The sequence below is a fragment of the Natrix helvetica genome (genome assembly GCF_964273705.1).
Source record: "Natrix helvetica genome assembly, chromosome: 1".
Taxonomy (NCBI): Eukaryota; Metazoa; Chordata; class Lepidosauria; order Squamata; family Natricidae; genus Natrix; species Natrix helvetica.
Window position 1 is genome coordinate 276,765,650 of NC_138548.1, and position 13,756 is coordinate 276,779,405.

A 13,756-nucleotide genomic window follows, 5' to 3' on the forward strand; every position below is an offset into this window, starting at 1 on the left:
GGAGAGCAATTTAAACTTCAGTTTAGATTACACAAAGAATTATCTATTTTATTTTTCTGTTTAAAGAGCTTATGTGGCCACCTATCTCTGCAAGAACCCTGCATGATAAAAACAAAAAGGTTTTAAGAGACTCTTTAAAGCAACTTAATAATATGAAAAAATTGTTGATTCTGTCACAGTATTTAGCCAGTTTGACACAGAAAGCTAGAGAAAACCGTGTTTTTGGCTGCTTGTGCTTTTTTCTTTTTTCTTTTTTACCTATTCACTAACCTGGAACTGGCATAAGTGATTTGAATTTCTGTGCTGAATATTACCAGTTTCCAAGAAATTGTGAAGAATCTGAAGTATATTAACAAGCTTCATATAAATTAAGCCAGAGTAGGGGAGTTAACAGTCTGGATTGGAATTGTTAAAATATATTATGGACTGGGAAATCCAGTCCATTGGCAGAATTTTTCCTATATGGCTAGATCGCTATATATACCCAGGGATTCTGTCTTTGTCCCAATCTGAAAAGTAAGAAAGCAGACGCCCCTAACAGTCATTCTATTAGCTTGCTAAATGTTCTACTGTAAATAATCTTTATGTCAGGCACTTCCTATGGAGACTGCAGAATGCCTGGAGCTAGAGAAATTATGACTAACATGGCCCACTAACTGATTTTCAAACACTGAGCAAAGAAATATGTCTTTGGTCCAATATGTCCAAGGGAGACTTTACGTTATCTTCATAGATTTAAAATTGGCCTTTGATGCTGTTTGTAGGGATAAGCTTTGGAAGAACTCGAAGTCTCCTCAACAGATCCTTGGCTGCTTGCGCTGATTAAACAGCTCCACAAGGACACCTATATTTAAAAGATATATAACAATCTAGGACAGCTGTCTTCCCCTGTTGCTGTGTAAAACAGGCTGCAGCAGGATGCATTTTCGCTCTGTTGTTCAATTTTTCAATCAGTGGGACAGAACAGACTCACCAAAGAAAAGCACCTCCCCTAGATATAGCGGGTTAACTAATGGCAGTGTTGGTCTCTACAGATGCTGCTGTGGTTTTTTACTCAGGATAATGAGAACATTGCAAGCCTTTAGCATCCTAATTGGAAGCAGAAGATCCATTGATGAATTATAAGATGAAAGTACTTGCTTTGGTTTTTGCTAAGTGATAAAGTAGGTATACCCAGTCCTGGATATTAAAAAATGAAGGCGGTTCCAATACTTTAATGCTAGGTTTACTTTGATGAAATTTGAAACAGATAGGTTGTCATCTCTGTAATCCTTCATGGGCTTTTGCTGATCAATGAGGCTATAAGGATTTGTTTATGTAGTAGATGAGAGATGGGATATTGGAAGAAGAGATTATTCGCTATATATTAAGAGAAGTTATAAGTTACTAAAATTGTTTATATGTGTGATCAGGGTGGAAAGTCAGTTAATTTTTCTTTATTATATCCTTATTTTTCTTTTTCTATTATTTTTCTTTCCTGCAGTTTTAATATATATTTTAAATTAGTGTTTAAATTAAATTCACTGTTTAAAATTACCATTCTACTATTTTTTTTAAAAAAAGTCATTCTCTGACTGGAATCTGGTATGCCCTAAACTGAAATAAGAGGTTTTACGTTTTGATTAGTGGCTAAAACCTTCCCCAGCCTTCCCAGCATCCTTGACCTTGAATAACTCTTGTCTGTTATGTGAGAAGATCTTAACAGTTGCTGCCTTTTGCACACTATGTTTATATCACTGGGGATAGGCAGAATTGAAGAGGTCTTAGTCCCCCATTACAAGTATATAGATTTACCTATGTCTTCCAGGTCCACAATCTGTCGTCCGTCCATCTGTCTGTCTGTCTGTCTATCTATCTATCTATCTATCGGATGTCTGTCTGTCTGTCTGTCTGTCTGTCTGTAGACAGTATGTATGTATGTATGTATGTATGTATGTATGTATGTATGTATGTATGTATGTATGTATGTTCCAGAATAACTCTGGAGCACCTCGAGCAATTTCAACCAAACTTGGTACACAGATGACTTACCCTCTGGAAACAAATACTGGGAGGGTAATATTTCCCTGGTGTGTGTCTGTGTGTCTGTCTCTATGTGTGTGTGTGTTCCAGCATAACTCTGGAATGCCTGGCCCATTAAGGAGAGTGAGTGCTGCAGCGTCTTAGAGCGGCAATTGTTTATTATGTCAGTTCCTTTCGCAGCTTCCTCTGGAAAGCCAGCCAGGACATTTGCCCTCCAGTGGACCAACACCATTTGTGAGTCTCCCATTTTAATCTTTGTCACAACCATTTGTGCTCTACAGTGCCCTATCCGTCATCATTACTGACAGACAGGCTTCCGAATACTTGGGTTTTAAAGCACTTCTGTCCCTGCAAGTCAAATGACACTGAGTTTCTGCTTCAGTGTTTGTGATTTATAATGGTTAAATTGCTAATATGATTCTACAGCACCCAGTTAAGAAAAAGGCCAGCAATGATGCAGGGACACATTTTCTTTTCTTTTCTTAGATCAGGAAGACTGGGTTACTAGATGTTGCATAATTGGTATGAGAGAAAATGTCTAATTAAGATATGGTAGAAGATAATAATTGAAATGTTTTTATTGATGTGCAAACTCAGAAAATTCCAGAGAGTGTTTTATTCCCCTTGTGATGATGCTGAACCCCCATTCCAGTAGTATGCTGCTCAGAGGCAGTACAGGCTTTTCTGGAAGTAAATGTTCCAAATAGAAGTAGAACAAAAAGTTTGGAAACCATTGATCTGCGCTCAGAATTGCATTGTGAATTTTATATATCCCTACTATGTAGAGCAATTAATTGATATAATAATTGTGTTTTTCCAGGTCAGTGGTGAGATTCAAATTTTTTTACTATTGGTTCTGTGGGTGTGGCTTGGTGGGCGTGGCAGGAGAAGGATACAGTAAAATAGCCATTCCCACCCCACTCCAGGGGACGGTTACTACAAAATCCCCATTTCCTCCCAATCAGCTGAGACTCCGGAGGCAGAGAATAGATGGGGGTGGGGCCAGTCAGATGTGGTATTTACCAATTCTCTGAACTATTCAAAATTTATGCTACTGGTTCTCCAGAACTGGTCAGAACCTGTTGAATACCACCTCTGGTTCAGGTCTGTGTGTTGTATATATATTCAGATATATAATTAACAGGGGATGCGGAGGCTCAGTGGCTAAGACACCGAGCTTGTCGATCAGAACGGTCAGCAGTTCGTCGGTTCGAATCCCTAGTGCCGCATAATGGAGTGACCTCTCATTACTTGTTCCAGCTTCCAACCTAGCAGTTCAAAAGCATGTAAAATGCAAATAGAAAAAATAGGAACCACCTTTGGTGGGAAGGTAACGGCATTCTGTGCACCTTTGGTATTTAGTCATGCCGGCCACATGACCACGGAGACGTCTTTGGACAGTGCTGGCTCTTCGGCTTTGAAATGGAGATGAGTACCACCTCCTAGAGTTGGGAACAACTAACACATATGTGGGAGGGAGACCTTTTCCTTTACCTATATAATTTACTAAATTTAATACAATGGAATTATTACATCCCTTGTTTTGGAAGTGATGTTTAAATTGATTTGCTTAATTTAAAAAAAAAATCCTTCTGCAAGCAATTCAGTCCACTAATAATAGGATTTACCCATCTATTTTTGGGAGAGCAAGAAAAATAAGTCAGCAAATTAGTGACAACTAGAGAAAAAGACAGTAATCAAAGAGAGTATAGGCGTGGTGACCGAGCCCCCTTTTCTAAGACATCCATCTTGTGGCTTTTAACAGCTTAGCCCTGAAGGGATGCAGCCTGTGACAAAACACAAAACCGGTTGTTCCTTCATGGTTTATACAACAAGCAGGATATGCTCACATGTAATTAGTTATGGGATATAACACCAAACCCATCTTGTATTAATATACAAGATACCTGGAAATCTAAAATCTGGTTAGTATTGAGAAGAGGATTGGAGAGATCATGAATGTTCCTAAAAATGATTTGATGGCTTCTTGCTCGCTTTCAGCATCCTTTCTGCTCTTTTACCTCTATCATGAGCCCCCCCTCCCCTTGGAAGAATGGTGATTATTATCCTGGAAGTCACTATTGGTTCCTTTCATGGGAATCTGATGGGAGCCTTTCAGTCCAGTCCCAAAGGTGACCCTGACACAGATAAATCTCCAGGTGGCCTTAACGACCCTCTAAAAGGATGCAAATGACCAGCTGTCTGCAAGGAATATACACTATACTGCCAAAAGTATTCGTTCAACTGCCTTTACTCGCATATGAACTTACTGTAAGTGACATCCCATTCCTAATCCATAGGGTTCAATATGACATCGGTCCACCCTTTGCAGCTATAACAGCTTCAACACTTCTGGGAAGGCTGTCCACAAGGTTTAGGAGTGTGTTTATGGGAATTTTTGACCATTCTTCCAGAAGCGCATTTGTGAGGTCACACACTGATGTTGGATGAGTTTACGTGGCCTACCACTTTGTGGCTGAGTTGCTGTCGTTCCCAAACACTTCCACGTTCTTATAATACAGCTGACAGTTGACTGTGGACTATTTAGGAGCGAGGAAATTTCATGACTGGATTTATTGCACAGGTGGCATCCTATCCCAGTTCCACGCTGGAATTCACTGATCCGCTCCCGAGAGCGACCCATTCTTTCACAAATGTTTGTAAAAACAATCTGCATGCCTAGGTACTTAATTTTTTACACCTGTGGCCATGGAAGTGATTGGAACACCTGATTCTGATTATTTGGATGGGTGAGCGAATACTTTTGGCAATATAGTGTACATCCTTCCATTTCCCAGAATCTAGTCAGAGCTGAAGAAGCTTCTTGGATGAGAAGCGAAACATCTTCAAAGAAAAATCAGAAAATCCAGTTGCCTCTTGAAAAAACACCTTTGGGAAAACCGTGATTTGGATGACTGAGCATCTCAGAGGCTTTCAGTCCAGGCCTGCATTTGCTGCTTAAGCCACTGAAATGTCTTCCTTTCCTACAGGCACTGGGGTCTTCAGTATAACTGGGGAAAGCCTCCTCCTGTGCTACTCTTTGAGACAGACAAGTAGGTGGGTCATCTGGTGTGAGCAACCAGCGGCTCCTATGGATGCCAAACATCATGTAAGCCTAGACAGCAAAAAACAGTTTGACTTCTACATTATGTTGGCCTCAATTTGCATCTACCTTTGCGGATCATTTTATTCAAACTGACATCTCAAAGGGGTGAGCCCAGTTTTTAAAAACACTTTTCAGCATATGGGCTTTGACATGGCTGGGCACATTAACATTGTACCACTTGAAAAGGGGTGGAGGAGCCTCCTGTGGTAGAATTTGCATGCAGTTTGCTTTAAAGAAATGCATCAGAAGACTATGGATTTTCAAAAGGAACAAAAAAAAAAAAAAAAGAGGAAAGCTCAGGAGAACAACAGCTTAATGATGAAGTCTCTTGGATGTTCCCCCAAAAGGGACAGTTTATAAGAAAAGTAGCTACCAGGAAAAAGCAACCAAGACTCATATGACACTTCGGTTTATGTTGCAAAAAAATAAAGACTCGTGCCACATTAAACAGTAGTAAGTGTAACAAGGGCTTTTGTGGTGTAGGAAGTTATCACCTAGCCCTCTCCCAGAAAAATGAAATATCCTAGGAAATATTGAAAAGGCAGAATATTTCCCTGGATGTGAAAAGGAAGAAACATGTTTTAAAGATAGAATAGCTCCCTGCAGCTTCCTGCCCCCACCCCCTTTGTCAATGAGCCATTAAAGCCCCAGCTAGTCCACTTTACCTAATAAAGGTAGTATCAGCTTTTCACAGAAACTCACCACATGGCATCTGAGAACTCAACCAAACTTGGGATTCAAAACACAGCCTAGAGAGTTGCCCCTGCATGGCCCCATAGGAGTCTAACCAATCAGAATACAACCAATCAGAATACAAGCTCAAGATCAAAGGCCAGAGAGGGCTTAAAACCAGGGACTCAGCATCTCAGCCCCTTCCTTCTCTTTTTCTCCACCAACATTGAAGCATGTGATCATCTTTTCTGTTCAGGACTCAAGCCATGTGGTCTTGTCCACCATTAAAACCATCTTTCCAAGCAGCCTCCATGTCTCCAGTGTCTTTTCCCCCACTTGGAGCCGAACCCAGAAGGACATTTCTTTCAACAGTGGATTGAAATCCTGATGGACTGTTGCCTACATCTTAATAACCCAATTAGTCTTTAAATGTGTCAATGAGCCAGTAAAGACCAGCTATTTTTAAAGCAAATACAATTTCCAGAGAGTAATAACTTACAGAAAAGGAAGATATGTTTTCGTACTGTCTTAAATTACGAATGGCAATCTTGGTTTTGTCTTCTGGGAAGATAACCTTTTCAGAAAAGCTATTGTGTTCTCCATTATCTATTGCTTAAGTCAAAAGAACCCTTCTTTTAAAATAATTTTTAAAAATGGATGGGAGAGAGTAAGACACAAATTATTTGGGCCTTGGGACAGGCAAGGAATCACTGTTACTATTATCTGTTGGTACCAGTAACTCATCTGATTTGGAATAAAATGGTTTTAAGGCTCTGGTGTGGAAAATTTCCAATAGCTTTGAGAAAAGTTAAACACTATGAAACAAAAGACATTTGGCTAATTAAAAAAACCAATGGAAAATTTGAGGTTTTTAAATGAAAAATTAAAGTCACAATTAATAGAAATGTGATCAATCAAAATTCCCTCCAAGTCTGATTAGTACCTCACACATCTTGTGGTGAGGTGAATAGCAAAACTCTGTAGTCTGAATGTCTGCTATCACAAATTACACTTCAACCTATTCCATCTGCTGAGGATAGAGATATTTGCTCTTTTCATGGGTGATCCAGGCTTAGATATGTCAGACAGATATATCTAGTATTTCTACTGCTTGTATCTTGAAATCAGTCCCACTCGCATTATGTCATCTTAGTCTTAGATTCACACTAGACAACAACAACTGGTTTACTCCTAGCAAAGGGGTTTGGCAAGCCATCTTTTTGGAGCATTGGAAGCCTTGGAGAGAGATCCTTACCAGATGAGCAGAAGCTGACCAGGGAAAGTATAGAGTTAGTCAGGAAGAAAAAGCACATTACAATGACTTCATGTGTACATGAGAGCAAATGCAACCAGGCCCACTTTTTACAAAGCCTTTAATCTATTTTTATTACAAGACTGCCCAACTCGGGAAATCTGAACCTTGAAGTCTAAATGTTTAAAAGGAGGAACATGTGCTGAAGGAGAGGAGTGGCGTTGGGGATTGGATTTCAGGGCATTTTTGTAACTATACTTTTCTCCAGAATTAAAACAGTTTACGCAGCTGAGTTTTGAACTGGGCCTTTTGATACCATAGTTATGGCCTTTGTAGGGAATTTTGTTTAATACAACCCTCTTCCATTTTGTTGTGTTTGAAAATGGTGACAATTAAATCTGGGTGGGCCAAGCTTAGTTGGGAGTATAAACAGACAACTAAATGAAAACCACATTTTGGCAAAAATGCTTCCATTCACTTTTGGAGGAAGGATCATATGGACATACCTTTGGAGAAAAGAGTCATAGATACTGAAAGGCAAGTGGGGAGTGTCATACAGAAAGTCCTTGACTTAAAACATTTTGTTTAGTGAACATCTGAAGTTACAATGGCATTAAAAAACTGACTTCTGACTGTTGTTCACACTTATGACCATTGCAGCATGCCCATGCTCATGTGACCAAAATTCAGAGGCTTGGCAACTGACTTATATAAAGAATGGTTGCAATGTCCCTGGGACATGTGATCACCTTTTGCAATCTTCTGACAGGCAAAGTCAATGGGGAAGCCAGATTCACTTAACAACTGTGTTACTAACTGAACAAGTGCAGTGATTCCCTTAACAACTGTGGCAAGAAAGGTCATAGCCCCACCCTCCCCTTGACAATTGTCCCACTTAGCAGCAGAAATTTTAGGCTCAATTGTGGTTGAAGGTTGAGGACTACCTGTACAGGTTTTCCTCATTATATCTCTTTGGATTAACAATCTTATGTTCCTTATCAATATGATTCACCCTCGGTGCTTCAAGGAACACTAGAGACCAAGAGAAGCACCGAAGTAGCATTTAGTTCCATAACAGGGAAGGAAAGAGAAGACTTCTGTCTGTCACTGTCAAGAAAGACCATTTTGGCGAAGGGGTGCCAGGCAAAATATGCACTTTCATCCAATACTCCTTGGCTAGTTTGCATTCAGATTGCAAGATGGAGTCCAATATCCCTTGTGTTGCCAGTCCAAATAATTGATTGCTTTGCATGTGTGTCAGAAGTTGTGCTCACATGGCACAATAAACCATTAATTAGTCAAACCTTTTTTAGCTTTACGTGTTGTATATACCAACCAAATTAGGTTAATTGAATCAATTATAGCAGGGGTCACCAACCTTTCGGACCTCAGGGGCCACTAAATTCATAATTTTAAATCCTGCAGACCACTAATAACTAATATGAATTAGTGACGGGATGGGGTCCTTCAGGCACTTAGCTTGACTGCCTGTTAGCAGAGAAAAGCGCCCGGGGTCAATCCTAGCTTTGCTGTCCATTGCAGCTAGGAATCTCAAATAAGGCCAAGAATGACTGTTTGTCTAGCTTGGGCGCTAGATCGGCCCCCTTCAAACTCTGTCTCTTGAGGAGCCCGGCTGAAGTTTCATGTGCCGTTCACTGAAGTGCTGGATTAGGAGCAGGATTAATTGCTTTGGCGGGCTGTATCTAGCCCAGGAGCCGTAGTTTGAGGATCCGTGATTTAGTGCAATATAAAAAATGCAAATATTTTTCTGCAGACCACCGAAATTTGCTCGTGGACCACCAGTGGTCCAAGGACCACCAGTTGGTGACCGCTGAACTATAGTGAATTAAAGTCAAGGATGTTATTCAAACACATAATTGAATGTAATGGAGTTGAGTCTATAGTTTCACTTTGTAGATTTTTTCTTTCTTTCTGTTTTTTCTGGCCTTTTAGCTGAAATAAATGCAGATGATGTACTTCCATTTCATTACCTGGTCCAGACAGCAATAAGAGCTTTGTAAACTAGATGGGTGTTGCCCAGAAAGACAATGTAACCGAGGCAGAATACAAACTGTATAATATCTCATGAGGAAAAAAAAAGACAAAGTCTTGATTTATCTCTGAGCCAAGTATTATTTTGTTGCTTGTGTATATTAAAAAATCTGAACAGCAGCCCAGCATCATCCAAGATTAAATGATGGCAATTCCATTTTAAACTTGTTTTGTAATGCTTGTACAATGGAAAGACACGTTTCCTTAAGGTCAAGAATGCCAACTGAGTACATTCTTTAGAGTCAATATATTTTTCTGCTGTGTGTCACTTTGCGGTTTGCAAAGCCACTTAGAATAAATCAATTTACAGTATTTTTCAAAGTTTGTTCTAACTCCAGGTCTAATTATGTAGAAGAGGCGTAGGAGTCCCCCAGTTTCTTTCATCCATTCTGTTCCACAATGCCATCCATCAGTGAATTCTTTGCCCATTCAAAAGGCTGATTAAAGCTGGAGAGAAAGGACTGGATTAGAGTGGATTGGATCAATGAACACTTGAGGTTGGAGTATTTTCTTTTTTGTCTTTTGTTTCATGCCAATTATTTCTCCTTCTCCACCTTTTCCTTTGGAAAAAGATACTAATATTTAGTCTGGTTTCCTGAAAGCAGACGGTCTTTTGTAAGCGGAGGAGTTTTCCCTAACAACATTGGGGATTTGGGCCCTGTCTCCGCTTTGCACATTTGCATCCAATGTTTTTCTCATAAATGAAAGGTTTTTTTTCCACAAATTCAAGATTCCATCCTTTCAACTATGACATTTAATATTTCCCTTTTGGCCTCTGAAAAATAGCAAAGCAGCAAGCCTGGGTGGACTGATTGTTTCAAGGTTCCTTCTCCAAATTATTTTCTGTGAAAGTGAACTTTATTGTTCTCTCTCCAAAATAATGGTAAATATGATTACTTCCAATAATTCAGAAGTCCAGTTGGCACTGTCCCACCTCCAAGATCAGCAAGCCTACACAGAGCTAGAGGTGTGTGTGTGTGTGTGTGTGTGTGTGTGTGTGTGTGTTTACTTTATTTCATTTCATTTTATATGCTATGCTGTGTGATGTTGCGCCATTATACTTTCAGATAGTATCCATTTACATGGTAACAGCAACAAGGCACTGCAGCTATTCTGAGCTACATTTTCTGTTTCAATGAGTCTTCCCAGGTATATGGAAAATGTCCTTCTGCTTGTTCGGATTTTAGAGCAGCTGATTTTAGATCAAACCACAGGCTGTATTTGGATTTCAGAAGGGGCTTCCCTTGGCTGTATCTGAATATGCTGGGAAATGAATCATTGCTTTGCTTTCCACCTAGCTGTGGCCCAGAAGTGGGTTGCTGCTAGTTTGGCTCTGATCGGGTGAACCGGTAGTAGCGGCAGCGGCAGGCTCCGCCCACCTACCCAGATGCTTCTGCGCATGCAGAGTGAGTGCATATGAGTGTGAGCAAGTGTGGGAGCGCAACCGAAACGGTAGTGGAAAAATTGGCAACCCACCTCTGCTGTGGCTCTACGCCAGTTTGGGTCACCCCATAAGCTAGGAGCAATCTATGATCATTCAATCAATCAGAGTCAAACTGGAAGGGGCCTTGGAGGTCTTCTAGTCCAACCCCCTTCTCAAGCAGGAGACCCTATATTATTTCAGACAAGTGACTGTCCAGTCTCTTCTTAAAAACCTCCAGTGAAGAAGCACCCACAAATTCTGAAGGCAAGCTGTTCCACTGGTTAATTGTCCTCACTATTAGGGAGTTTCTCCTTAGTCCTAGATTGCTTCTCTCCTTGATTAGTTTCCATCCATTGTTTCTTGTCCAGCCTACAGATGCTTTGGTAAATAAGTTGACCCCTTCTTATTTGTGGCAGTATTCAAATACTGGAATGCTGCTACCGTGTCCCCACTAGTCCTTCTTTTCTCTATACCCTATTCCTGTAACTGTCCTTCATATGTTTTTTGTCTCCAGGCCTTTAATCATCTTAGTTGCTCTTCTTTGCACTTTTCCCAAAGTCTCAACATCTTTTTGGTAATGTGACCAAAGCTGGAAACCGTATTCCAGGTGTGGCTTTATGAAGGCTTTTATATGGCTGAGAAATGTATTGTGAAGCCAGAACAGAGAGATTGAAGGGAGCCCCTGATAATCTACACAAAAGAAAACATGCAGGACATGCTAGTGCAGAAGTGGAAGTAGCAGAATATTTAAAAAAAGACGAAGGAAGTGAAGCTATTTTGGCTGTGCAACCAGATCAGAACTGCAAAATTCCAAATGGTGGCAGCAAAGCAATACAGAAAATCTTAGCTGTATGCTCTCCTCTATTGGTTTAGAGTTTTCAGTCCAGATCTGATAGCTCTGTTCTTCAAAACGCATACTTACTGAGCGTCCCTAATATTTATTTTAAAATGTACTATAGATTCCCTCCATCTACCAGAGCGGTCAAGGTAGATGTGTAACCAGGAACATTCAACTGTTTATTTTAAAACAGAGCCTTCCCCCTAACCCTTCAATATCGTAGACAGCCTTTTCTGAATAGAGTTGAGGAGAAGTGCACCAGTTTGGATTATATCATGCTCATTGGCTGCTACTGCATTTTCTCTGATGTCTTCAGAGGTGTGTGCTTTTGCTTTCAACAACTGGTAGATTGAGAAGAAGAAGAATTCTAAAGGAAGACAACAACGAAACACTTTGAAAATGCTACCAAGGAAAGTCAAGCTTGACTTGAGGACAACTTTGTTATTCTAGGGAAATTCTGAGATATATAAATTGATGTATCTCCAGATAAGCAGTCAATTCTTTGATCACCTGGTCTGGTCAGTTCTCTTGCTTTCCTACTTGTAATTGGAAATGTGAGATTGCTTTTACTGTTATGTTTAATCTCATTGTGCACAATGTTACCAGCAAGAGGTTCCTCATGAGATTACTTGCATGCAGGTAGCAAATCACTGTAGATCAAAGAATAAAACTCTAGGGGTGCACAACATCTACCTTGGTTTTGGTAGGCACAACCAGTCTTGAATACCTTCACCAGTAAATACACAATATATAGTATATGCCTCCATTTATTTTTTATTTTATTTTTATTTATTAGTTTATTAAACGTGTACAGGATAGTAGGCATAAGTATGAACATGGACATGAACAAAGGAAATGAATATGAGTAAGTGGGGACAGTAGGACAGGGATGGTAGGCACGCTGGTGCAGTTATGCACGCCCGCTTTACGGACCTCCTAGGAATGGGGTGATGTCCACGTTAGAGACTTTAAGGTTGAAGCTGTGGGGGTTTGAGGGACCTAGGTAGTTTCAAGTAAATCTGTCATGTTTATGATTTATATTTTTGGTACAAACATCTTAAATGCGCACTTTAAGGTAATCTCAAAAGTGCTTTTTCAAAAGGCAATTTGATTTTCTTGTTTTTCCTTAAAGAAGCTGAAGAGTTCTTGGATGAGAAGCAAAAGTTCTTCATTTCATCTCATCCAAGAACTTAAGAAGCTTCATGGATAAAGAAGCAAAATGTCTTCAAGGAAAAACCAGAAAGTCCAGTTGCCTATTGAAAACAATCATCACTTGGATGACTGAGAATCTCCATATACATTTAAATGCAATATAAGTAGTTGGCTATCGTGCTTTATTTCAGTGGTATTCACTGTTCAAAATCTTATGTTCCGTGAACTCAACAGGGTAGCTCTTAAATTCATTGCAATAATATTGAATTAAGGTAATGGATGAATCCAGCATTTAGCCATCTCAAAAATATGTAAGACAATAATATTTCAAAACCATTGACAATTTCCTTATAGAAACTAATATTGATTGTATGCCCCATTTTGCTGTTCAAGATAATGCATTTTATAATAACTAGAATACCCTCATTTCTAACACTTGCTTGAAATTTACAGCATTGGTGTTTAAAACAGGAATGCGATATGGTGATAGTATGGGTCTCCATTTAATGAGCTGACAATGTAACAGCCTCCTCTAAACTTTCTCACGAGTGCAAATAGTCACACTATTATTTCACATTTACCATTTTAAAATAAATCCCATTACTTTAATTGGACTGTTCAAGAGGAAGTCTGATCTAGCGCAAGATTTTGAAAGGAAATCAATATGGCAGTCTTAAGATTTAATCAGAGTAACACATTGTGTTGGGAACCTCACATTACATTAAACCATAATGGGATTTGACAAGCATAGACCTTAGGAGACTATGAAAAAAACTGCCTGAAGAATTTATGAAAAGGTATACTAAGCTGAACAAAACAATCAAGACTCCTGTTGCCTTCATCAATGTATATGCTAATTCAGAGGATGTTACCTGGAAGGGAGTCTTTGTGTCTATTACCCGGTGTTCTTTGATTGATTTGATTTTTACCCTGTCACAATCCAGCAGATTTCCAGCAGTGTAATATAAAATAAAAAAACAATGCAAAGCAAATGTACATACAGAGAAAAATTAAAACCATAGAACACACGAAATGAGTCTCCATGATTGCCCTGCAATGCCCAACTCAGGACTTCCCAGTATATATTCCTTTTGCCAACATCATTTTGATAAAATAGCTGTGTCCCCTGCATTATTTCAGGTTAATGTTAGAAGAAGCCTGTTTTCCCTGGTTTATTTATTAACATATTTTAGAGTTTTAAACCGTGCAGAAACCATGTCCATGTAGAAGAATTTTGTC